The sequence below is a fragment of the Saccopteryx leptura genome, chromosome 12, assembly GCF_036850995.1.
Source record: "Saccopteryx leptura isolate mSacLep1 chromosome 12, mSacLep1_pri_phased_curated, whole genome shotgun sequence".
Classification (NCBI taxonomy): Eukaryota; Metazoa; Chordata; class Mammalia; order Chiroptera; family Emballonuridae; genus Saccopteryx; species Saccopteryx leptura.
This window is the reverse complement of record NC_089514.1, coordinates 36,059,195-36,086,925: the sequence shown is the minus strand read 5'-3', so window position 1 is coordinate 36,086,925 and position 27,731 is coordinate 36,059,195. Positions and strand designations below refer to the sequence as shown.

At 37.8% G+C, this 27,731-nt stretch overlaps 1 protein-coding gene and 1 pseudogene across 1 annotated transcript in view; both read right to left on the bottom strand.

Moving 5' to 3' along the window:
• ZNF804B (zinc finger protein 804B) overlaps positions 1 to 27,731 on the bottom strand; it is a 558,250-nt gene that overhangs the window by 65,269 nt on the left and 465,250 nt on the right. The gene's annotated exons all lie outside the window — the stretch shown is intronic.
• Positions 1,848 to 26,346, bottom strand: LOC136384156 (heat shock protein HSP 90-beta-like; annotated as a pseudogene).

The following is a 27,731-nucleotide window of genomic DNA, read 5'->3' as shown; positions in this document are numbered from 1 at the left end:
GGCCTCTGCCTCAGGTGCTAGAATGGCTCTGGTTGCAACAGAGCAGCACCCCAGATGGGCAGAGCATCACCCCCTGGTGGGCGTGCCAGGTGGATCCCGGTTCTAGCACACTGTCTGACTGCCTCTCCGTTTCCAACTTCAGAAAAAATAAAATAAATTTAACTATAGTAAGTTGTTTTATAAAGATTTATTCTGTCAAACTTAGGGAAAATCTGACATAAAGTACTTGGTAAGTAATTATTATTATATGCTTTAACTTGCTGTAACTCTGCTTTATAAATTTTATAAAGTACAGTTACTTTCCTACTTTATAAATCACCATTACGGTTGAACCAGTGGGCGGTTAGAAAATTTTACTACTAACAGAGATACAAAAGTGGGCGGTAGGTATAAAAAGGTTGACTACCCCTGATTTACACAGACCAACAGGATATGAGCATGGACAGATAGATGATGAATTTAGGACTCAGAGATTAGGCGTGTAAAACAAAACCTCCATGGACCAAACTTGTAGTTCCTCTCCCAGTGTTCTTTCCACTCCATTATGAAATATGAAATATAGCACTTTATCTAAGAAAAACCAAAGAAAACTTTACATATAATATGATAATCCCAAAGAAAAATTTAAAATAATTCATAGAAGGATATTCAATAATTTTCTTCAGGAATTAATTTCAGTATTTAATGCCATTAACTAGAGGGGAATTTCTCCGCTACAGGAAAGAATCCAGCCTCTCAGCTCACGTTACTATGTGAATTTTTAATTAAACTCAGCACTGTTGATGAGAAAACATCCTAAAATTTGTTCTTTTTTTTTTTTTTGTATTTTTCTGAAGCTGGAAACGGGGAGAGACAGTCAGACAGACTCCCGCATGCACCCGACAGGGATCCACCCGGCACGCCCACCAGGGGCGACGCTCTGCCCACCAGGGGGCGATGTTCTGCCCCAACCAGAGCCACTCTAGCACCTGGGGCAGAGGCCAAGGAGCCATCCCCAGCGCCCGGGCCATCTTTGCTCCAATGGAGCCTTGGCTGCGGGAGGGGAAGAGAGAGACAGAGAGGAAGAAGGGGGGGTGGAGAAGCAAATGGCGCTTCTCCTATGTGCCCTGGCTGGGAATCGAACCCAGGGCCCCCCGCACGCCAGGCCGACGCTCTACCGCTGAGCCAACTGGCCAGGGCCCTAAAATTTGTTCTTTAATGAGCCATTTTATGGAGTACTAACATGCTGGGAGCAGTAGCAACTTGTCTAAATCACCTGGCTGTCACTGACATTTTAAGCTTCAAATACATATGCTATTTTAAAAATTAATTCTAATATCTATCATAAATTGAAAGTAAACTAAAATCAAACATAAGCAGTTTATAAAACAATACTTTTAAAAGCACCAATGTAATCAGCACTAGACTTAAGAAAGTGAATATCATCAGCTATAGTATTTCATTGTATAGCCATTTCTCAGTGCATTTTACCATCACTTTTGATAGGTTACTTGGGTTGATTCCAATTCTTGCTGTTACAAACAATTTTGATAAGACTATATCCTTATAAATATCTTGAGACAAAGATACAAGAGTTACTGTAGTCTATATGCACGGGAATAGATTTGCTTGGTGACAAAGCATACCCATGCTAAATTGTGTTTAGTATAAAATCACCAAAGTAGTTTTTGTCATTTATACTCATTCCAGTGGTAATATTTTTTTTTAGTACGCATACTTTAATTTCAAAACAAAACAAGCAAACAAGAAAACCACATCCAACCTCGATGTGAAATGTAAGAAGGGAAAGCTGGAGGCCCTTGCCACCTGCCTTAGGCACACACAGGAGAGGAAAGGGCTACTAGGCCTCAGCAGAGGGCAGCAGGTGGGCTCAGGGATGCTGGGGAGCCACGAAGACGCTTCACAGAGGGCACAAGGTCAGCAGGTGGAGACTTCTCGTCTACTTCCATGCGAGAGGCATCCTCATCACCTTTAAGGGGGTGGGGGACCATCAGGAACAGAGTCCTCTGCTGTCACTTTATCTTCATTCAATCATGCAGTAGATGTGGTTGGAGTGGGTCCGGGATCCTCAAATGAGAAGCCAGAAGAGCGCAGTTTCAAACAGCTACACCACGGAATCCTTGACAGCCTTGCTATTTTTGCCTGTCTCCACCTTCTGCTGTAGAGTTCCCACAATGGATGTTTGGGCTTGATCTCCAGGTGCCTTTTAGCCATCACGTAGCTTATTATATAGTTATCCCAAAGGGCCTGGGCTTTCACGATGTGTTCCATGTTAGCCGTCCAACTGTAGGTGCTGGTAACAATGCAACAAGGTGAAGAAACAGCCTATTGGAGACTGTCACCTCTTCAACCTTCTTATCCAAGATTTCTTTCATGAGTTTGCAGAGGTCGTCAAAGTGGCCTTGTTCTGTTCCACTTTCTTCTTTTCCTCCTCGTTCTCAGGTAGCTCCGGACCCTCCTTGGTAATTGAGCTCTGCCTATCCAGCTTTCTGGGCTGCTGCACAGTAAGTACTCACAGTAAGTACTCATCAGCAGGCTCCGTTGTATAGACTGCCGCGAAGCCCTGCTTCCGCATTCACTCCACAAAAGCAGAGTGGGCAGCTTGCTCTTTGCTCTCATCAGTGATGTAATAGATGCACTCCTGGGTCTTCTTCAGGCAAGAGACATATTGTGAAAGAGGAGTCATTTCATTTCCAGGCTGGGAGGTGTGATCACACAGAAGCTCAAAAAGGCATCGCTAATTAGTAGTCCTCTCAGATTCCAAGCTTTAGATTTTTAGAGAATGCCTCATAGGATTTCTTATGGTTCTCCTTGTCTTCTTCCAGCTCAGAGAAGAGCTAAAGGCACTTTTTTTTTTTTTACAGAGACACAGAGAGAGAATCAGAGAGAGGGACAGACAGAAAGGAAGAGAGAGAGAGATGAGAAGCATCAATCCTTTATTGCAGCTCCTTAGTTGTTCATTGATTGCTTTCTCATATGTGCCTTGACCAGGGGGGCTACAGCAGAGCATGTGACCTCTTGCTCAAACCAGCAACCTTGCACTACAAGCCAGTGACCTTTGGGCTCAAGCCAGAGACCACAGGGTCATGTCTATGCTCCCATGCTCAAACCAGCGACCTTGCGCTCAAGCCAGCAACCTTGGGATTTTGAACATGGGTCCCCAGTGTCCCAGTCTGACACTCTATCAACTGCACCACTACCTGATCAGGCTTAACAATGTTTTTACAAATGACCTTCAAGATTTTGCTATGCTGGATTATTTCTTGGGAGATAGATGTTCAGAGGCAGGTAGGTCCTCAGAGTTCAATCGCATTGTGGATGAAGTTGAGATACTTTGGTATCAACTCATCACAGTTGTCTATGATGAACACATAATGGGCATATAGTTTGATGTTCTTTTTCTTACCGTTATTCTCAGAGGTCAAAGGGAGCCCAGTAGATGAATAGTAATGCCCTGAATTCCAACTGACCTCCTACAGAGAAGTGCTTGCCTCCTAAGTGGTCTCTCCAGTCTGGTAAGGCTCTTACAGAACTTTCCACATTTGTCAGGGGTGAGGTCATCAGGGTTTCTCGTCCAAAATGGCCTGGTCCTGTTCAGTTCTTCCCCATGGATATATTTCCCCTTAATCTTTTCTTTTTCTTATGCTTGGGTTTCTCCTCATCTTTATCTTCCTCTCCTTTCTTTCTTTCTCTTCCTCTGCTTTATTATCACTGATTTGTTTCTCTTGTTTCTTCTCCAAATAAAGAGTGATGGGATAACCTATGAACTGTGAGTGCTTCTTCACCACTTCTTTGACCTGGTTTTCCTCTGGCTACTCTGTCTTCTTTGAGGTGGAGAATTACTTTGATACCCTCGCCAATGGGCTCACCTTGATGAGATTGCACACTGAAGAGACCCCCAGCAGAAGACTCCCAGGCATCCTGCTCATCATCACTGTGCTTGTGATTACAACCACTTTCTGTGCCTCCAGGTAGCAGAATAAAAGCCAACAACAAATTGTCCAATCACGGAGATGCCTGCACCAGCCTGAAGAGCCTTTAAATGCTTTTGTACCAGACTTGGCAATGGTTCCCAGATTATTTATAAGATCAGTTTTGGTCATGCCAATGCCTGTGTCCAACAGAGTCAGGGCGCATGCCTGGGGGCTGGGGATGATGTCATTTTTATCTTTTTTACCACTGTCCAACTTGGAAGGGTCAGTCACGTTTGCATAGCATATCTTGTCCAAGGCATCAGAAGAGTTACTAATCAACTCCAGAAAGAAAATTTCCCTCTTGATATATACTGCTAACAAAAATTAGGGGATGTTTCAAAATGAATATGAAGCAATAAAATATCGCCTAACTTTTGTGTGCAGTGTAGAAGGTACTGATGATGAAAGATATGAATTGGGCAATTTTTCCTGGAAGGCAAACGTTTCACCTCCTCCTCTCCATGATGTATTTCCTCGGGCGTTTTGAAGGGAAAGAGATGCCAATCCTACAGAGCTGGGTAGGCATGGACTGTATTGAGTTTACACACTGCAAGGACTGTGTGTAGGAGTGACTCAAGTCAGTCCAGTGTTAGTATTAAACAAAATTTTAATTTTTGCAATCTGGTCGCTATATTTTAGATTTGAGTTGTTTTTAATTTCAAAGTCTTTGACTACTATTAAGTTTAAGCATTTTAAAATACATCTGGACCATTTGGACTTCATCTTCTACAAAATACTTGCTCATAATTTTTACCCACTTTTTAAATGAATCACCTGTTTTTATAGCTTGTATTCTGAATAATAATCTGCTTGTTCTAAATTCTAGAAATATCTATTACAGTTTATTCATTTTATTTACCTTATCTGTAAGGTGACTTCTGATAAACATAGTTCTTAATTTTATTATCATTGTTATCAATCTCTTCCTTTGGGCTATGCACTTTTTAAGATTTGATTAAAATGTTTTTCTACCACAGACATAAAGATATTTTCTTATAGCTATGCAAAGAAATCTTTAATATTTATTTGTATAGATTGTGAAGTAGGAATATAATTTCATTTTATTCAAATACATAGATGACCAATTTTTCAATAGCATTTATTGAATAATCTCTCCTTTTCACTGACCTGCAATGCCCACTCTGCTATTAATCAAATTTGCATTCATAACTGTGATGGTTTCTGGGATTGCTATTTTATTCCATTTGCTTTCTTGTCTATCTCTTCTTTAATACCAATGTCTTTTTTTTTTTTTTTTTAATAAATTTTTATTAATGTTAATGGGATGACATTAATAATTCAGGGTACATATATTCAAAGAAAAACATGTCTAAGTTATCTTGTCATTAAATTATGTTGCATACCCCTCGCCCAGAGTCAGATTGTCCTCCGTCACCCTCTATCTAGTTTTCTCTGTGCCCCTCCCCCTCCCCCTAAATCTCTCCCTCCCTCCCTCCTGCGTCCTCCCTCCCCCCACCCCTGGTAACCACCACACTCTTGTCCATGTCTCTTAGTCTCGTTTTTATGTTCCACCAATGTATGGAATCATGTAGTTCTTGTTTTTTTCTGATTTACTTATTTCACTCCGTATAATGTTATCAAGATCTTAATCACTGTAGGTTTTAATAAAAGTTGATGCATGAAAGAAAATTTTCTCATCTTTTTTTTTTTTTTTAAAAAAATGGCTGGTTTTGATTTTTCACTCATTTATATAGAACCACCTTACTACATATAAAAAAAATACGGTTAAGTTTTTTTTTAATTTGAAACTTACTTTACATTGAGAAAGTATTCTCACATTTGTACTACTGAAATTGAATCTAAGAACTTTTTTTCTTTGATTTGGGTGTTCTTTTGTATCTTTCAATAACATGCATTCTAATAAATCACTGAAGTTGATTAGTATATTTATCCTTCTGAACAAAACACTATATATTTCAAGTTTACTTATACCCTCCCAACTCACATGTTACTTTTCTCTGTTGTTTTCATTCTGTTGCTTTATCTCCACATTTAAAATGTATCATTACTATTTCAGATAATGATTTTTAAAAGATTTGAGACACACATATTTATTTCAATATCTTTCTAATTTGTTATTCTATTTCAGAATTTACTTCTGTGATCAACTTTTTATTCCTGAAATTCACTCTTCGGAATTTAATATAGTGAGAGTGTGTAGGCAGCGAATCTCCCAATGATTATATTTTCCATGAAAAATGTCTTCACTTAACCTTTATTATAAAAAGCTTCATTTCATCTAAAATTCTAGATGGAGATTTATTTTCTTAGTACATTAAGAAAATACATTAGTACATTTCTTAGTACTTTCCATGCATTTTGTTCCTATTCTTGTTTTTGAGAAGTCAGCCATTCATCAATTTGCTGTATCCTTTTAAGTCAATTGCCTTTTTTCTCTGCTGGCTTTTATCATCTCTTTCCCTCTGATTATTTTGATGATTTAAAAAGTAGATTGTTTTACTTTTTGCCCCAATATGCTTTGCTCCTACTTCTGAGGAAGTTTGTGTTTCAATAATGTTGGAATATTTTAGCTATCATTTCTCTGTATATAAATATTCCCATTGCCTATGTTAATTCTTTGCAGAACTGCAATTAGATACACCTTATATTTTCTCAATCTGTCCTCCGTGTCTTATTTTTTAAATAATTTCTAGAAAAACTAAAGAAATATATTTTGAGTTCTGAGTCATTTCTTTTGGTCTGTCTTTTCCAAGTCGTTCTTAGGCCATTGGGAATCATTTATTGAAGATTTAAAATTTTTAGTCAAAATATTTTTTATTTCTGGAAATTTATTTGATATTTTTCAAATATTCCTGAGTCTCTTTTTACTTCCTTGTATTTTAAAGCTTCTGTTTCATTAAAAAAGATATGCTAATCATAATTAAGGTTATAATTTGGTATGTGGTATTTTAGAGGTTACATTTTTGCGGATATGACTCTAATGTTTGTTTTATTCTCTCTCATTCATGAGGATTTTTTTCTTTAACACTTTATGTCTTTTGTCCATGAGTTATCCATTCTCCTTAGAATTTTACCTTGGATATTATGTGAGGTAAAAGTTTTAGTTGCCATTCCTCCAGAGAACAATGGCATTTACCTGGGTAAACTGGCTAACATACTTTTTAAAATAAGGCAAGGTGAGGACTTCATATCATAAAGACTGTGAATTATAGTCTGCAGAGAAGGGAGGGAGACTTAATTTTAGGGCACTTTTTCCCACTTCTCTTTGTACCAAGGTATGAAGGACAAGATTCTTTGAAATGATTCTGATCCACACTTTCTGGTAATTTTGCCCCGTACTCTCCAGCCTGACCACCCCCACTCTGCCCCCTGCACTGCCACACTGGAGGTGGAAAACATCATGCCCCACGTCTATCTTCTAGACCCTATCTATACCTTGGGAACTTCCTAGTCTATGTTTTTTGTCTCCAGGTCCTATGAAGTTGTTAAAGAGGACAAGGTCTCCAGGATTCCACAGAATACTTCAGGTGAAGACCAACTTTGATTCTCATTTTCCAGAGTTCTGACTTTCTTCATATTGTCCTTTGTGGATTTCTTACTTTTGTGCTGTTTTAGCGAGGGATTTTTAACCTTATCTGGCATTACCATTAGGTGGGTGACATGGTGCTCCTAGCAAAGCATACATTGTTCCTTAAAAGAAAATACTTATGCTATTTTTCAAATAATTAGTATCTTAACTTTTCTATACAGTATAACATTAAGGTAGATAATCTTTAAAAATCACTTAGCAGAGTGCCTCAATGTAGCAAGTTCTGAAACCTTTTATCTATATATAATCATTATAATTGAGATGCAGCAATGTGGAATTCTCTATTCACAAGCTACATAGAAAATTTTGAGAGATCACATATGTCACTCCAGATTTCATGACTGTTAAATATCACAAACTTTACAGTGTTGAAAAGAGCATTATAAATGTGTAGACTTCTGTTACGTTTACATTATCTACATAATTAAAACAGTTTAATTGGAAAATATTGTCAATTCTAATTTTCCTCCTCTCAACTACGTTAAAGAAAAATAAAAACATTGAAGGAATTTAAAAAGGGTTTTAAAATAAGAGCTATAATTTCTTATCTTCTGAATTTATTATGCAATGGACGTGTTAAAGCTAGTTAAAATGTAAACACTTTCCAATGTACATCTTACGAATTTGCAAGTATAAAAAGCTGCCCTGACATTTTATACTGAATAAATACTTATGAAGCATTGATCCCTGGTGTTCCTCCATGGCACTTATTTACCATGTGAAGTTTTTACTTCAAAATAAATACATATTGTGTGTTCAGCAGCAATATAAAACTGAAGTTTAAAAAAAAAGACATTTTCCCTGTTTAGTTAAATACAACAACTCAGATTGAATTCCAAGCTTCCCTTGGAAGTATCTCAGGAATATTTCTTCTTTAATGTTTCCTTAATAGCCGAATAATTAAATTATTATAGCAATCAACTTTTAAAATATTCATACACCATCCTTTCCCAGCATGTAGAGTTGTGATACGGAACAGAGAATGCCCAATTACGTTGATATTTCAGACCAAAAAAATGAATATGAATATATTTTAGAATATGTATGTCCCAGGCAACATTTTAGACAGTCTATACTAAAAAGTCTTTTTTATATCTCTGAAATTCAAATACAGCCATACAGCCAAGCATTCTTTGTTTTTAGTTTGCTAAAAATAGCAACCTGCCTGAGCAGGAGGTGGCGCAGTGGATAGGGCCTGGAATCCTGAGGACCCAGGTTTGAAACCCTAAGGTCGCCAGCTTGAGAATGGACTTACAAGCTTGAGTGCAGGGTCGCCAGCTGGAGTGTGAGCTCACAAGCTTGAGTGTGGGGTTGCTGGCTTGTATGTGGGATCATAGACATGACTCCGTGATCACTGGCTTGAGTCCAAGCTCATTGGCGTGAGCAAGGGGTCACTGTCTGTAGACCTTCCAGTCAAGGCACACATGAGAAAACAATCAATGAAGAATTAAGGTGCTTCAATGAAGAATTGATGTTTCTCATCTCTCTCCTTCCTGTCTGCCAGTCCCTGTATGTCCCTCTCTCTCTCTTGCTCTCTTGCGAAGAAAAAAAAAAAAAAAGCAACCCTACTCAGTATGGCAGAACCCTGTTTCACATGATATATAGACCTAGTGAGCAGACCTAGTATTTCTATCCATTTTTTCTCAAGTACTAACAGATTATGCCCCATATGCTTTCTTCAATGTTTAACTGGCCCCAAATGATTAATTTTCTCATTTGTAACAGCCTGACCTTATTTGTTTTAATCACTTATTTTAGTTTATTCACAGAGGCCAATTTCTACAATATTAATGATACTGAAAAGGCTTCTTTTAATTAATTAAGAAATAATTTTACAGAAGGCCAAGTGTTTACATTAGAAGATCAATGTCAATTGGAGAAGAACTATCTGATCACATTTTGTAATCCTGTAATGGCAGCAAATAGGATTCACAAGTATTCATCTCAGCACTCATTAAAAATAAAACAGAAATTTTCTCATGTATATCAACTCATATCATCTCAATTATATGGTTTATATCATATATATACACTATATATAAATCACACATCATATACCATATATACCACATGTCACCTCATATATGTCATGATAGCCAAGTGTTCTAATATAAATATATATACAATTTTTATTTTTTGAGATTACTGTTGTATTCATTTTAAAATTTTTTTTCATTGATTTGAGAGTAAGGGAGAGAGGGAGGAATAGAGAGAGAGAGAGAGAGAGAGAGAAGCATCAACTCATTGTTTCACTTAGTTGTTCCATTTCTTTTTTCACTCAGTTAGTGCTTCCCACATGTGCCCTGATCAGGGGTCTAACCCAGGAGCTCTGGCACGCAGGGTCGATGTTTTATCCACTGAGCCACCTGGCCAGGGCCTTGTTGTATTCTTTAAACCAAAATATAGAATAGACAGATTTCATCTACAATCTTCTTCACAGCTGTACAAATAGGTTCGATAAAGATTACGAACAATGAAAAACTTTACATAGCTAAGAAATACAGTAAATTATGGCAGAAGTATCATTTACAAACATGAGTAAATTTCATAATATGTCTATTCTCAACATTCAAATTATGCCTAAATGTCAAAACCACATCAATAGAACTGTTGAAAAGTTATTCAAGCATTTTCTCTGTATGGGAACTTGAAATAAAATAAAAAGAATTGAGCAGATTAATCAGTTGTATATAGCAATTAGAAAACATATCTAACTTGGGTTACAATTATATTTATGAAACACAAATGTAACTGCAACTAGTAAAAATAAAGGTTGGCATTTGAAGGCGTCATGGGAACCTGGTCACCGCCTCACGGTTCTGATAAGGAACTAAAGCCCTGTGATGCTAACAACATCTCTGTAGGCCTGTAGCTACTATTCCCCAGAGCCTGGGAGCAGACTGTTGTCTAGGTATTTTTTTCCTCTTACAAAGCTTTCTTCTGAATATTCTCCTAGAAGTTCATTTAAACATAGAAAGGGTTGTGAGAAAAAGTGAAAACATACTCTTCAAATTATTTTATTCATGTAATAAGACTTTGTCTTTTGGCTTCCAATTTTGTTCACTGTATTCACTCATGAACAAAGTATCATCAGCCTGTTGAAATGCAGAGCAGCATATCAAATACTGCCTAGAAAGATGGAAAATATTAGCCAACCAGATTTCATCCTGAGGGCCAGATTCAAAGCCACTGGGTGGGTATTTTTTATATGCATTCAGTGAGAGGTAGTGTGGTTTTCCGAAGAGTGTGTGAAGCTCTGTGTGCGCAGCAGTGGATCTGAGTCCCAACTCTCTCTCTTTTCAGCATTTGGCAATGCTGACCCTTCTGTTTGCACGGATAGCTCTGGGAACTGCTGGTGTTCCTGCACACACCCTAGGGGCTTCCGATAGAGATTATTGCTGACCCTTCCTTCTTTCCCTACACTTAAAATGGTTGAGTTCCTCAAGGCAGGGGTTCTAGTGCGTCTTTCAATTCAACAGCTTTCTAAGTTGACCTTGTCCAGTCTTTTGACTTAAACCATATTTATAAGCTGGTGAGCTCCAGGAATCCTGTCCTTTCTGCCGGAGCCATCACACATGTCCACATGGATATGGAGCTGCAGAGATTGCTGCCTTTGGTCTATGATGCACAGCTGACTTGGAAGCCCTCCCTTGAGACCTGGAACTGCCTATGAAAGTGACAATTTATAAGATTCACTTGAAATGACTTATTGGCATTTGATGGGTACTTAGATCTATAGAAATACCTTAGGGTAAAAGTCATGGCTTGGTTAGAGTTTACCAAATATAGTTTCCTACTTACACATCCTTCTCAGTTACTCTTGGTGAAATATCTATAGATATAGATATAGATATAGATATATATATAGATCATATATATACATATATATAATATAAATCCATAACATATACTTAATAGTTAAGGAAGAACCTTCTAGTCTTAACATACAGTGATCACTCAGAAGGTGAGTTTCCACTGGTTATCGGTTTAAGTTAGCTTTCCTCATTGAGACTCACACTGTAAACCAAGAGCATGTGGGATATTATAAGTGCATAATAAATGTGTGTTGAAAGACATAGTTAGCAAATGAACAACTGATCAGCTTAGGGTTCTTGAACCAGCATGTAAATAGAAGACCAAGACCCGAGAGACAGACTGACATAGTGAATCTCACAGGCATCTCGTATTTTCTGGCACTTCCTAGTCTTAAAAATGTGATGCTGGACAGCATCAGAGCATCAGGAGACTTTGTTAGCAGGGGATATGTAATAGCTTCAAGAACCAAAAAGGCCATGGACCAGAGCAGGTGCCTTTTGAATTTGAGTCAAAATCTCAGTGCTTTGGGTAAATATTTATACTATATACTATTACTTGGATTGACCCAAATCTTTGTTCACAGGTGCAATGCAGAATAGTATTGCAAAAACCCCTCCTCTAGCATCACCCCCACCAAGCACATCCGCAGTTTTCAGATCTGGATGTTTTTGTTTCACCCATTCCATGAATTACAACCTCAGTGCACAGAATAAGAAAATATTCTCTGCCAGGAACAAGCGTCATTCATTCTGCTCTAAATACAGAAATATGGTATGTTTTTATAATTCCTTACATAATGAAATATGAAGAATCATCCCACATTGATTTGGCTATCACTAACAACTATGAAATTAACGGTCCCAAGGGTTTTTTCCAATTTAAAGAGGGTCTAATTGCTCATTTACATGTGGATTAGTAGTCACTTTACAAAGTGGCAAATAGAACTGCTCTGTAGCCAACATTTAATAACAAACTTAGCTTATCTAACCATTAAATTAAAAGGGATCACTGCTCTGTGTGCTAGATATTTTTGGATATTAATGATTAAAATGAGCTCTTTATTCCAAGCATACTGCTTTCAAATATTAAAAGTACTGATTTATTCGCTTTCCTTGCTACAAACAAAATCAACTGTTCCTGTGAGGCAGGCATAGCATTTCTTAATACAGCTCCACCATCTTCATAAGTGTGTATGTTTAAAAACAATTACATCAGCTGACATTTAAAAGTTGAATTTGTTGCTTTCAGACAAAAGCAATCACTGGCCTGTGTCCACTGGCATTTGAAAATCTAAGTTTTCCTCCTGTAGCACTGCTATAAGATGGTTATTTAATAAGCAAGTAAAATACATTATTTAGCCCTTTATCAAACTAATAAACTCTGGTTCAACATTGAGAAAATCAATATATAATAAATTAAGTGACAAATTCTTATAAACGTAGCACAGGGAAAAAATGAAATGTAATTTTTATGTCATAAATGCTTAGAAATGCATTTTGACGTCTAGCATTATTTTTCTCTTTTACTTAAGCTGAAATTAAATAAAATGTAACTATTATATTATTTCAATTGTTTTGGAGTGCTTTAATTTGTTTGTTTTTTATGGTGCATGAGATGACCTGAAGGCTTCTTTGTATTTAGATTAAAAAATATTCATGGGTGAACCAACAGCATGTTCAATATTGATCTCACATTGGAAACAGGAAAATAAAGTAAATTACATAATGACATAAAATAGGGATGATGAATGAGGAGGCAGGTCACCATGTCCATTTGAAGCAGTGGGTAGCACATATTTGGTAACTATATGCATTTATTTAAAACCATTTTAAGCCCTGGCTGAAAGCTCATTTGATTACAGCATCACCCTGAAGCATAGAGGTTGCTAGTTTATTTAATACCTGGTCACGGCACATACAGGAATAGATCAATGTTCCTTTCTCTCTCCCTCTCTCTCCCTTCCTCTCTCACTGAAATCAATAAAAAAATAAAATCCTTTAAGTTCAAGAAATAACTTACTATTTTCCAAGAATATTCTTAAATTTAATTGTTATCTAACAGTTTAGCGTCTGGGTGTGGTAAACACTGTTCTAGGTGCTAAAGTTGCAGTAATAAGTAATCTAGCCCTACCTAATTAGGATATTGCTAATGGGATAAACAGATGTTGGGAACTAGCTACATCAGTTCACAAAAATACCCTAAATGGTTAGGATAAGCTCTGTAAAGACCTATAAATTGAGGCCTGACCTGTGGTGGCGTAGTGGATAAAGCGTCGACCTGGAAATGCTGAGGTCGCCGGTTCAAAACCCTGGGCTTTCCTGGTTAAGGCACATATGGGAGTTGATGCTTCCAGCTCCTCCCTCCTTCTCTCTCTCTGTCTCTCCTCTCTCTCTCTCTCTCTCTCTCTGTCTCTCCCTCTCCTCTCTAAAATGAATTAAAAAAATTAAAAAAATTAAAAAAATAAAAAAAAAAAGACCTATAAATTGAGTTTTATAAGATGAGTAGGAAATAGCCTGGTGAAGAGAAGATGATGGCAAGTGTGGCAGATTATAGTATACTGTTTCTCCAGGAGACAAAAAAAGAAAAAGAAAACAGACTTCTCCCCCCGCCTTTCACTGAACACCATCCCTCTCTGTCGTGATGGTAGTGATTCAAAGGAGCAGCAGGAAAATATGGTTTTCACTGCATACAAATGTATGACTGCTGATGGAATCACAGGAATCTACAACAGAGAAATGTGTCGCACAACCCTAAAATTCTGTCACTTTGGTCACTGCTGGCTGGCCCCTATCCACCTAATGTACAATAACTCATCCTACTTAGATGAAATAGAGGAAAGACAATTATACCTGGAAAGAGTACTCAGCAGTGAAAGATAACATTTTCTTTAACTAGATGCAATGGTATCAGAGCTGTACTCTGAGTCAGGAGTCATTTATTTAATTCTCCCCCAATATAGGTGTCTTCACTCCCTTATAAATGGAAGAACTATAACTATAAAGAATATCAGTGAAGCCAACTCAGACAAAAACTGAAGGCCAGGCAACACTGGCAGGCGTGTGAGGGGACAGGGCAGGGAAGGCCTGTAGAGGGTGTGTATTAAACTCGCTGCCCGTTAGTAGCATGGAAAGTACTGGGAAAGGGTTGAAGCCAATGCCTGGGGAGCCTCCTTCTACAGAGAAAGGGACTGGGATATTTATACTCAGTAGAGTAATTTGCTGGAATTCCTGGAGGTGGGGTGGTGTTACTCCAGCCTCTTGCTTATACAGAATGGCCTCCTTGCTTATACAGAATGGCCTCCTGTGGTTTCATTTGGAGAAACAAAAGCAAAAGACTCAGGCACAGAGGGGTAGTTCCTGCCAGTAGGGAGAAAACCAGAGGCCACGGAAAGTTCTAAATCAGGGGTCCCCAAACTTTTTACACAGGGGGCCAGTTCACTGTCCCTCAGACCATTGGAGGGCCGGACTATAAAAAAAAACTATGAACAAATCCCTATGCACACTGCACATATCTTATTTTAAAGTAAAAAATAAAACAAAACAGGAACAAATACAATATTTAAAATAAAGAACAAGTAAATTTAAATCAACAAACTGACCAGTATTTCAATGGGAACTATGCTCCTCTCACTGACCACCAATGAAAGAGGTGCTCTTTCTGGAAGTGCAGCGGGGGCTGGATAAATGGCCTCAGGGGGCCGCATGCGGCCCGCGGGCCATAGTTTGGGGACCCCTGTTCTAAATGATGAGGATAGAATGCTGTCAGCACCTGCTGCAGAGACTGGGCAGTTTAGAGTAGTCATTCAATTCTAAGTGAAAAACAAAGCACAACTAGAAATGGGCTCTAGTGGGGGGAACACTTCATGTCTTTGAAACAATACAATATGCATATTTTAAAATACTGAAGGGTTGTCTTATTAAAACCAGTGGATAAAGCAATTACAGATTGTAATTAAATCAGGAAGTTTTAAGTGACGTGCAAGAAACTGCGCTCTATCTGCAAGGTTTGGGACAATGCTCTAATGTTCCTATCTGGAATGAAGAGTTGAGGAAGATGAATATGAAAGCAGAAAAAAATCTAAGGTTAAAGAAATAAAAAGCAGTTAGATATACCAAATATAAAACAAAGAGTATAGGCAGAGAATATAAGAACTATGTCAATCTTAAATCATGCAAGAGTGGTCAGTGAGGAGAAAACTTATTTCTAGATTATAATTTCAGAGCTTATGTAGAGTGATGAGATACATGGTCAACTATATAAGGATTTTTTCACTTTAAAAATGTAGCCATAAGACTTTAAGCTAGTGCCCTGGCCCAAGAGCTCAGTTGGTTAGAGCATTGTCCAGAGTGCAGAGGTTGTGGGTTCAATCCTTGGCTGGACACATACAGGAGCAGATCAATGTTTCTGTTTCTCTCTCTCTCTCTCCCTTTTTCTCTTTCTAAAATAAATAAAAATTAAAATAAAAAAGGCTTAATGCTAGTAATACAAAACACTCTTTACAGAAAGAGAAGAGAGGGGAACACTCTTTATTCAGAAAGAGAAGAGAGAGGAAAGGCCTTTCATCCCACGATAGACCTTGCATAAATAATAATCATGGGCAAAGCTCACATAACCATGAGAGAATTTATAGACATAACTTTTCTAAAAATTATTCAGAACTAACTCTCCAAAACTGGATAGAGATAAAGTATATATTCAAATTAGAAATAAAGGCTAGATTCTGTCAGTATTAACTAGTAAAATGACTTTGGAATATTGTTAATCATCTATAGACCTTAGTTTCTTACTTCAAAAATGACAGTTTCCATAGGATGCATAGATTTGCAAGATTATATGTTTAAAATGGTTTAATTCCAAACATTAGTAATTAGAAACAAGGACATTTTATTCAACATATTTATAATTTATAAATTGCTATTTCACCTCTGTTTGATGAGTAATTTATAGTTATAAGGATGCAGAAGTATTTATTTTAATTTATAATTTAAATACAATTTACTAATGTGAGAATGTGCTTGCCCAGTGTTAAACAATCATTGAACAAAAAGAGAATACATATGATGAAAATGATCTCAGTAAAACTGAATATTTTCAATAAAATTTCTGAAACTGGAATAAAAATAAGTGTTAAATTCTATATACATCAATAAACTCTACATTGTTAAAAATGAAGTAAAAGAGTAAGCAAACTTCTATTCTCCAAGTCAGTTTATCTATAGGTATAAATAAAGTGATCTGTGTATAGACTCTATACATAAATGGGTCCATCACTATTACCAACCACAGATTTAGTCTTTCAAAACAGCTTACCAATCAAAATGTTTCATAAAAGCTTAATCTGAAATTCCGTTGATAAATACCTTACATGGTCACAAGCTCAATAAACCAATCAATCGGTGATATATGTTAAAAAAAAATTGAGAACACAATTTAGAAATGAAAATTTTAAATGCTATGCTGTTTTGCAGATATGAGAAAGGCTAACAGTCAGATTTGAGGAAAACCTGAAGGAAAAGGAAGAATTAGGATGTAAAATAGCCATGCTCCTGACCCTTATAGAACCAGGCCCTCTCTCCAGGCATGGGGCCACTTCAAAGAAAGGCTAAAGAGTTCAGACAGTGATGCTGTGGATCCGGCTTTGTTTCATGATGCACATTTATACTTACCTTCCGGCTTCTGCTGGTCCACACACCTATTCCCATATACTCTAGCATCCTCAAGTGCACTGGAGTCTGTCCTGTACAAACCAGCCCCTTACCATGCTTAGAGGTTTGACTAATTTCTTGTACCAGTTTTTACCAGTATCTGGGATCCTGAGACTTAGACTGTGAAGCTACATTTAGACCCAAATAAATCCAAATATCAACAGCTACTACAAATACATAAAACTCATTATACAGAAATGATTAGATTTATAGTGTGGCAATAAAAGAAAGAACCACAAATACTACAGGTAGACATTAAAAAAAGGGAAAATTAAGCCTCACTGGAAAAGATATTTTCCACCTGCTAAAGCTGTTTAAAAATAGATGATTACCCTGCACCAGTCTAATATCTCAGGTCTGCCAGTTTAGACCTAGCCGCCACTACCACCAGGTCGTCTTTAGTTCCCTGACAATAGTGCCTCCACTGGGTCCAATTTCTAACCTTTGACAACATCACTGACTTCTTTCTCTACTTGTGCTTCTGGCTCCCTGGGAAGCACAGAGAAAAGCAGGGCATTGCACTAACTAGTCAGCTGCAAACCTATGTCAGCATGCTATATCCCAGCTCTATTTGTCTCTGGCAACATTTTTATTTAGTTCAGAGATTCTCTAATTCAGTGGCTGCTGCTGGATTTTTTTTTTTTAATTACATTTCACAGAAAGAAATCTATTTTATGTCATGACCTGGAATACTCATATATACATCTTTAACTTCAACAAAATTTGATGAAACAAAGTTTACCCTTACAAAATATAGCACACTCTAATATATGCTGTTTCATTCTATTTTATTTTTGAACATACTAGTTGCAATCAACTGAAATTATTTTATGACCTAATAATTAATCAGTCGTGACCCACTAATAGACACGTTTTTACATCTTCCTCTTATGCATTTCAAATTATGCATTTCTGTAAACATTTATTTTACCAGTGTCCTCCTTCTCAGAGTTCTGCCCCTCTCCTCCTTCTCAAATCTGCTTTGCTGGTACTTTCATCTAATCTAATCTCATTTTGCTATTGAAAACTTGTTGAGTTATAAATAAATAAACAATACATAAATAAACTTCCTTTGAGACAGCCTTCTGGTGCAAAGTACCTATTTTCTCAACTCCTCATTTGTCAATTAATAGTTTATTCTTGGTCAAACTTGTTAAGTGGTTTTTATTCTTATTACAATTTTTTGTTTATTGTTCCTCCATCTGGATTGTAAGTGCCTGGAGAGCATGCTATAGCTCTTGGGCGTGTAATTTCTCAGAATATATGATACTCTGTAGCGGTGGAAGTAGGCACTGAGTGAGTGGAATAGTAGCATACCCAACTCTGAAGGAAAGATTCTGGGTCTGACTCAAGCTTAGAAGACACAGACTACCTCACCCCAGCTTTTCAGGACTGTTTTAGTCTCTGCACCTCCTGCCTAGAGCTAAGATACTATGCAAATGGATTTTCTTAGAAAGTCAAGATGAGAACAATAAAGTTTTGTCTTTTGGAAATTTATGGAGTGCTTTAACATTCATCATCATCACATCAACCTTTTTATGTGGATGCAGAGGATCTATGAGCCTCACTTAACATCTGAGGAAACTGAACGGAGTCATAAAAGCTTGGAAGACTTGACTGAAACAACAAAGCTAAAAAGTGATTGAGCCAGGCTTCCATTTGGTCTTTTGACTAAAGGCATAGCCTTTTCACTATATCAGGTTTCTTCCATGGTCATGAGTCAACGCTAAGCATATTTTTGTCTAACCAAGTAAGTATGTACATGTGTATTTTAAAAATTTCAAGTTCCACATAAACGTGGAGTATAAATGTTACTGTTATTCCTGTTGACACTGGACCTTGTATTTTTAGAGCTTGCCTAAGTTTTGTCACAATACTCTTTTCTTATGGCATAAGTGAGAGAAGTATTATTATCACAGTGTTCAGCCGAACGACCGAAACTAACAGAAATTAAGTGACTTCCCCAAGTTTTCACTGATCATTCGTGATGGAGTACCAGTTTTAGATTCAGCTCCAGTATTCTGCCTACTTTTCCACGTTGACTTTATGTTTTTAACAATGTTAAAATCCTTCATATGTTTAACATATAATGTATGAAAAATAGATTTATATTTTAGAATTAACTAATTAGAAAACAATATTCTAACCCTTAAAAAACTGCAGAATTCTAAAATTACTTATCAGAACATTTTAATGGAACTGCAAAAAAATATATTATGAGATATTCTATAATTTACTAATAAAAGCCACAATTATTTCCTTCTATAATAGCATCAACTCTGAAATTCTTTTCTAAAAGTAAAATTTTATATGGTTAAATATATTTTATTCTCAGACACATGAATACAATTTAAATTTCACTACCATTTAGAATCCTGAAAGCTTCATATTTTGCCAAGAAATGAATACAATAAAACGCAAATATCAAATAAAACTAAGTGAATTGCATGTCACATATGCTTCGGATAAATTGGAAAGGTCCACATTTAATTACCTTGAGAGAGAATCATTTTCTCTATATGTATGAATGAAAATTTGATGTGCATTTAGTGAATTGCATATTGATCTTGTTTTCCTTTCATTCAATCACCATAGGATATCTTATAGCTCTCTAATATTTGGTTTGGCATAATAGAATTGTGTCTATACTTGTTTTACTTACTCTTCTCTTCTCGTCTCCCTTTTGTAGGCATCTTCACCATTTGCTGAAGACTTTACCAGTCCAGTTTTGGCCTGATCCGTGGTGGCACAGTGGATAAGCATCGACCTAGAAAGCTGAGATCACTGGTTCGAAACCCTGGGTTTTCCTGGTCAAGGCACATATGAGAGTTGATGCTTCCTGCTCTTCCCCCCCCCTCTCTCTCTCTCTCTCTTTTTCTCTCTCTCTAAATACAAATAAATAAAATCTAAAAAAAAACAAAAACAACCCAGACTTTACCAGTTTCAAAAATGAAGCCGGGGCCCTAGCTGGTTGGCTCAGTGGTAGAGCATCGGCCCAGTGTGTGCAAGTCCTGGGTTCAATTCCCTGTCAGGGCACAGAGGAGAAGCGCCCATTTGTTTCTCCACCCTTTCCCCTCTCCTTCCTCCCTGTCTCTCTCTTCCCCTCCCATAGTCAAGGCTCCATTGTAGCAAAGTTTGCATGGACTCTGAGGATGGCTCCATGGCCTCTACCTCAGGTGCTAGAATGGCCCCAGCTGCAATGCAGCAATGCCCCAGATAGGCAGAGCATCGCCCCCTGGTGGGAATGCTGGGTGGATATGGTTGGGCGCATGCAGGAGTCTGTCTGACTGCCTCCCGGCTTCTAAGTTTGGAAAAATACAAAATATATATATTGCCAGAATAGTTGGTCATCATGTATTTATGAGCTTCCTGTAGATTAGGGACATATCTTACTCCAACTTTTCTCTTGAATCACATTAAGCCAATCTTTGCAAACAGTAGTGCCTAAATAAACATTGGTTGAATTTAATTAAATTCGAAGGCTGAACAATAATAACAATGTACTCATTGTGGTCATTGGTAAATGCAATTAAACTACACATTAGAAATTGACTTGAATTTGGGAAGCTACAAAACTTGGGAATCAGCTTTAAAAACACATACATGGTACCCAATGAAACATTTAGAAAGTGGTTGTGAAGGGTAGTGCAGATTCAAAATATTTTTTTAAATTTCTTTTTTAATAGGCCCTGGCCGGTTGGCTCAGTGGTAGAGCGTCAGCCTGGCGTGCAGGAGTCCCGGGTTCGATTCCTGGCCAGGGCACACAGGAGAAGCGCCCATATGCTTCTCCACTCCTCCCCCTCTCCTTTCTCTCTGTCTCTCTCTTCCCCTCCCGCAGCCGAGGCTCCATTGGAGCAAAGATGACCCAGGCGCGGAGGATGGCTCTGTGGCCTCTGCCTCAGGCACTAAGAGTGGCTCTGGTCGCAACAGAGCGACGCCCTGGATGGGCAGAGCATCGCCCCCTGGTGGGCGTGCCGGGTGGATCCCGGTCGGGCACATGCGGGAGTCTGTCAGACTGCTTCCCTGGTTTCTGGCTTTGGAAAAATACAAAAAAAAATAAATTTTTTTTTAAATAAAAATTTTAGTACATATTGTTAAACATATTCTGAGTGTGAAGACACTGTGCAAATTGTAGCCAGTTGTTCAATTCTTCAAAAACACTATTTTGGCCCAAATTAAGAAAGTCATCATTTTTTCCCCTGGACTAGAATACATTTGATATCCATAATTCTTTGTTTAAAAAATAAACTGTCCCAAAGAATAGGTAACCATCATTTTTGTTAGTATTTTGACAACGTTATTTTTTCCCATTATATGCATGGAGCCAGAATTTTTTTTTAAAGGGTAGCTTCAAATTTTATGCATATTAGTTTATACAAAATTGAATCTCAAATGTATTTTAGTTTCCTTAATGATGAATTGAACATATGGACTTCCATAAATTCTGAGGATCAATCAGACTGAAAATGTAAATTTAGTCTGTATCTGTCACCATCACTTTGTGGAAAATCTCTTTTTGTTAATTTCTTTTAGCTTTAACTATGAAGAAGACTTGGCTATGATGTAAAAAATGAAGGCTCAATATACCACTCTGTCTGTTACTGCTCATTAAAGTTTTATAACTTAAAGAGTCTTTAAGATTCAGTCTCTTCTGTATTTCTCAGCACAGATCAGATAGCAATTTCTAGTAGACTGACAAATGGTTTGATTACCTTTTTGATTTTTAGGTTTGTCATTTGATGATATGTGATGAACTGGAAAACTGACACTCCCAGTAGGAAATAAAATGGTAAGGATTCTATTATAAGTGTTTTTTTAAAAGCTGTATAATAGAAGTAGTATTTTATTGGGTCAAACATTGCATTGATCTACTGTACTATGGTATTTAAGGAATCTATGAAATAGGCATCATTTAGTGCTCAAAGAGGTTAAGTAGATTATTAGATCTAGAGTTAGAATCTTGTCAGGTTCCAAGAGCCCTGAATTATTCTTAGTTAGGAGTCACAGTTGATTCAGTATACTTCCTCCCAAAAGAATGGTTATTATAAAAAAAAAGAGAGAGAGATTTTATCACAGTAAATAAAAAGGCAGAGGAAGTGGGTTACCACAGAATAATAGTTCCAAACAAAAGAAATAATAAATTTATTTACTTTAACAGTTAATTGGCTTATATTTAATAATTTTATTTGAGAATAAGCATTTTATATTATTACCTACATATGTTTTATGGATTATCCTGCAGCATAAGTCAGAAAGTTATATTACTTAAGTTAAAAATTCTAACATTTACTGAAATTACTTTACGACTAAGCTAAAAGATACAGTTCATTTTTTTTTTTTTTAAATATTTTGTTTTTTGTTTTTAATTTTATTTATTCATTTTAGAGAGGAGAGAGAAAGAGAGAGAGACAGAGAGGGAGAGAGAGGAGAGAGGGACAGAGAGAGAAGGTGGGGAGGAGCTGGAAGCATCAACTCCCATATGTGCCTTGACCAGGCAAGCCCAGGGTTTCGAACCAGCGACCTCAGCATTTCCAGGTCGACGCTTTATCCACTGCGCCACCACAGGTCAGGCGATACAGTTCATTTTTATAAGCAGATAGACCTCATTTCTAATACTTATCTGTCTAGAAATACTAGTGTCACACTCCATTATAAAATATTGAAGATTTATGGCCCTGGCCGGTTGGCTCAGCGGTAGAGTGTCGGCCTGGCGTGCGGGGGACCCGGGTTCGATTCCTGGCCAGGGCACATAGGAGAAGCGCCCATTTGCTTCTCAACCCCCACCCCCCCTCCTTCCTCTCTGTCTCTCTCTTCCCCTCCCGCAGCCAAGGCTCCATTGGAGCAAAGATGGCCCGGGCTCTGGGGATGGCTCCTTGGCCTCTGCCCCAGGTGCTAGAGTGGCTCTGGTCGCGGCAGAGCGACCCCCCGGAGGGGCAGAGCATCGCCCCCTGGTGGGCAGAGCGTCGCCCCTGGTGGGCGTGCCGGGTGGATCCCGGTCGGGTGCATGCGGGAGTCTGTCTGTCTCTCCCCGTTTCCAGCTTCAGAAAAATACAAATATATATATATCTGAACAGCCCTGGCCAGTTGGCTCAGTGGGAGAGCTTCAGCCCAGCATGTGGATATCCCGGGTTCAATTCCTGGTCAGGGTACACAGGAGATGTGACCATCTACTTCTCTATACCTCCCTCTCCTCCCACCCCCCTCTGTTTTGCTCTCCTCCTCCCAAAGCCATGGCTCGATTGGTTTGAGTGCATTGACCCTTGGCCCTGAGGATGGCTCCATGGAGCCTCTTCCTCAAGCACAAAAAAATAGCTTGGTTGCAAGCATGGCTCCAGATGGACAGAGCATTGGCCCCAGATGGGGTTGCTGGGTGTATCCCGGTTGGTGCACATGAGGGAGTGTCTCTCTAGATCTCCCCTTCTCTCACTTGAAAAAGAAGAAAAAATAAATAAAATACATAAATGAAAATATTTTCTGAATGTTTATTTTATTGATTTTAGAGAGAGAGAAAAGAAAAGAGAGAGACAGAGACAGGAACATTGATCTGTTCCAGTATGTGCCTTGACCAGGGATTGAAAGAGCAACCTCTGTGCTTCAGGCTCAAGCCAAACATGCTATCCAGCCAGGGCAATATTGAGAGGCTTTTACTGTCTGACTTGGAGTAGATACCAAATTACTACTTGAGAAAAATCCTGTATGTTTTTCAGTGTTCTTCCAGTCTACCCCTTAAATAGAAACCCACTTACACATGGAGATGAACTTAAGCTTTGTTTCTTTTATAATAAGAGCAAAGCATAGGGCTAAGTCTTTAAACTGCAAATAAAATGGCTATCTTCATATTTAGCAAGAAGTCCTCAAATTCATGATCGTGCAATACTTATCAAAGAGGACTTCACTATGCATTTGATTTTCTGCCCAGAATTACTCTCTGATTAAGTCATACAGCATATCTCTGTACCCTGGCACAATATTATTGCTTCTTCCATAAAATTACCTTTAAAAAAGCTATTGCTAAATTATGTAAGGATCCTGGATTAGTGATAATCCTATAGAAATAAAAGGTTTACAAATTTGGTGGCATAGAGTTGTTCATAATATTCCTTTATTATCCTTTTAATGTCCATGGGATCAGCAGTAATAGTTTACACTTTATTTTTAATATTTATAATTTGTGCTTTGTATCTCTTTTGTTTTCAGTTAGCGTAATTAGACATTTGTCAATTTTATTGATCTTCATCAAGAACCAGCTTTAGGCTTTATTGACTTTCTCTATTGCTTTCCTGTTTTTAAGTTTATTAATTTCTCCGCTTTTATTTCTTTTCTTCTGTTTACTTTGGATTTAACTTGCTCTTTTTTGTAGTTTCCTAAGATGTTACCTTAGATTAATGCTTTTAGATCTTGGTTCTCTTCCAATAAGTCATTCAATGCTCTGCACTTTTGTAAAAGCTCTGCTTTCATTGCCTCCTATAAATGTTGATAAATCTTATTCTATTTTTATTTATTTGAAAATACATTTAAAATTTTCTTTGAGATTTTTTTCTTTGTTTGTATTATTTAGAAGTATGTTGTTTAATCTCCAATTATTTCAGGTGCCTCCAATTATTTTTTATTATTGATTTCTAGTTAATTCCATTATGGTCTAAGTATATTTTATATATCTGTTTTTTAAATTTGTTAAGGTTCATATTATAAACAGAATATGATCTATGTTGGTGAATGCTCCATGTGAGTTTAAAAATAATATGTATTCTGAACCTTTAGGATAAAGTAGTCTATAATGTCAACTGGTCAAGTTGATCAATGATACTGTTCAGTTCAACTCTGTTCTTACTGTTTTTCTGCTTGCTGAAGATACCAACTATCAATAGAGAAGTGTCAGTATACTAACCAAATATAATAATGGACTTACCAATTTCTCCTTGCAGTTATATCAGGTTTTGTCTCAAATATTTCAATGCTTGGTTGTTACACACATATTGCAATGCTGTTATTTCTTGGTGATTTGACTTCTTTATTATTATGTAATCTCTATCTTTCTCCCTGATAATTTTACTTGCTTTGAAGTCAGTTTAGTCCACAATAAATATAGCTACACCAGCTTTCATTTGATTAGTTTTATGAGGGTATATTTTTCTCCAACAGTTTATTCTTAATCTCTCTATATCTTTATTTTTAAAGTGGGTTTCTTCTAAACAACATATAGTTGAATCTCTCTCATGAACTCAGTCTTTTAATTGATGAATTTAGACTATTAACACTTAAAGTTATTATTGATATAGTTGTCTTAATATCTACCTTACTAATTGCTGTTTTCTATTCATTGCTCTTGTTTTTTGTTTATTTTTGGTTTTGTCTTTCGTTCTTTTTCTTCCTTCTCAGTTTTAATTGGGTATTTTGCATTTCTATTTCTACTACTTTCTTAGCATATCTATTATACATCTTTTAGTGGTTGCACATGAGTTTGAGAAAATAATACATTTACAACTAACCTAAGTTTCCATTCAGTTGAACAGGCATGGGGGTCCTACATGCCTCAAGACCAGTCTGTGGGCTCACGTGGAACAGCAGTGAACTTAGGATCTGGAGCGGTCCCTTTACCCTGAAATTCCTCCTTAGACACAGCCTTTTCAGCAGTGGCCTACTCTTCCTTCTCTGTAGTATCTTCAGGATCTCTGTAGAAGTTGAAATCAGGCTTGGCAGTCATGGGTGGTCACAGAAGATGGTGGTACGCATGTGCAGGACTTCCTGAGCCAGCATCCACCACATGAGACCCACTGAGTGAGCCCCTTTGCTGCTGCAGGGCTGGCGATGCCACATAGCACAGAGCGGAGTCTGTGTTGCAAAGAACAATGGTAGACAGGTTACCATACAGCACCTATGTGAGAGGCGGGAGTCAGCCCTGAGATCAGTCACCATCTGAACTCATAGTTTGCAGAGGCTGCTGGGATCTGGTCAGTGAAGTGTCCGGGGGTGAATAGGCAGTGACAGGAGTGGCTCCAGTGGCAGCAGCAACCAGCCCAGCCCACTGACCAGCATTCCGGGACTATACGGCACTGACATCAGTGGGGTTTCCAATGGCAACAATGGCACGAGCTGCCCTTGGAAGCTTCTCCCAGGTTCTCTTCAGATTTATGATGCATATGCCATCACTTATTTTATTTTTGCAGATGTGCTTTTCCATTTGGAAGTCAAAGTTGGTGCCACCTAAGTTAGTTCCTCTTGCAACGAATTTGAGGACATCCTCTTCCTTCATTTGCAAGACACCAAGGGCTGCAGACATTGTACAAGTTTCCCTTAAGTTAGTGAGAACTGAGAGGACAGAGCAGTCTGAGCCCTTCTCTCGGTAGGATGGAAAGAAGGGTAAGGTTTTGTGTTTATCCAACTAGGGGTTTGGATGTGTGTAGTGTTTGCTGTAGTTGTAATTATCAGAGGCTAAACTTTCATCTGGTGTCCATGTTTCCATCTGCTCTATTGACCTCAGCTTTCCCTAGAGACTTCTTCTTAAATTGGGTTAGAGATATGCCGCTCTTTCTGCTGTATTTCATTGTTTTGCAGAAGCTCTATTGATGTGGTGGAATGGTGTTACTGGGAGAAGGTGAGATGTTCTTTACTCCTATTGTTAGGCCGCTGTCTTTAGTGGCAATGACTTTCACAAGTACTCTTTACGGCTAGTCTGTCCCCTCCCTCTCACCCACCGGTAGTTACAGGAAGGCTAAACAGGGAGACGGGTATTTCCCTTCCTAATGATTGGTTAAAAAAGTTTCTAACTGGAGAAAGTTTTTCTCAGGGCAGGTCTTAGGAACACCAGAATCCTCTGACACATTTAACAATGGCTACATTTCTTTGCCCGCTGACAGTTGCCTGAGGGGATTTTTGTTCCCTCCTATTTTCACTATAAGAATGAGATAGAGCTCCCAGACGTAAAATTCATAATATTATGGTGACCTGCCTAGGACTGCCCTCTCCCCACCAGAATTTTAAATCAAAGTCGTCCGCACGGACCCTCCAGCCATTCATCAATTATAGTTTAGACTTCCTGCACTGCTATTCATTCCATCAGAATCCCTGCACTTCAGCTTTGGTAAGTTGTGAGTCTCCGTATCCACCTGTCAGGTTTTTCCCCCCATTTTGGGGAAAACAGTTTGCCCTGTAACCTCAGTCCTGAATCTAAGAACAGTTGCTGATTGCAGTTCAGTTTTGTCTGGTTATGTGGATGAGAGTGAGAACTTCCAAATTCTACACCCGATGGGCCAGAATCTGAAAGTGGTTTCTTATTTTTATATCCATAGAATACAAAGAACCTAACACAGATGACTTTTAAACAAATAACTGAAAGAGTAAATTATTGAACAAATTCCAGATATGATTACAGAATTCCATGGAAATAGGAGAGAAATAATGAGTTAAAATTGGTTTACATGTTAAATGTTGCTCCCTTTTCTAACCTCTGACCTAATCATTAACTTGTGTGGGAAGTGAGCTCAGGCTTGACCTGCAACTCTGTAAAATTTTGGCTATTTGAGTATAATGCTAATATTTAAATTCCCAGCAGTTCGTTTATATTGTTATGTAGGGGAGCTGATCTAGTGCCACATATGCAGCAGATAATAATACCTACTAGATAAGGAGAATAATATTGCCATTTGTCTATCTTGAACAACGGGA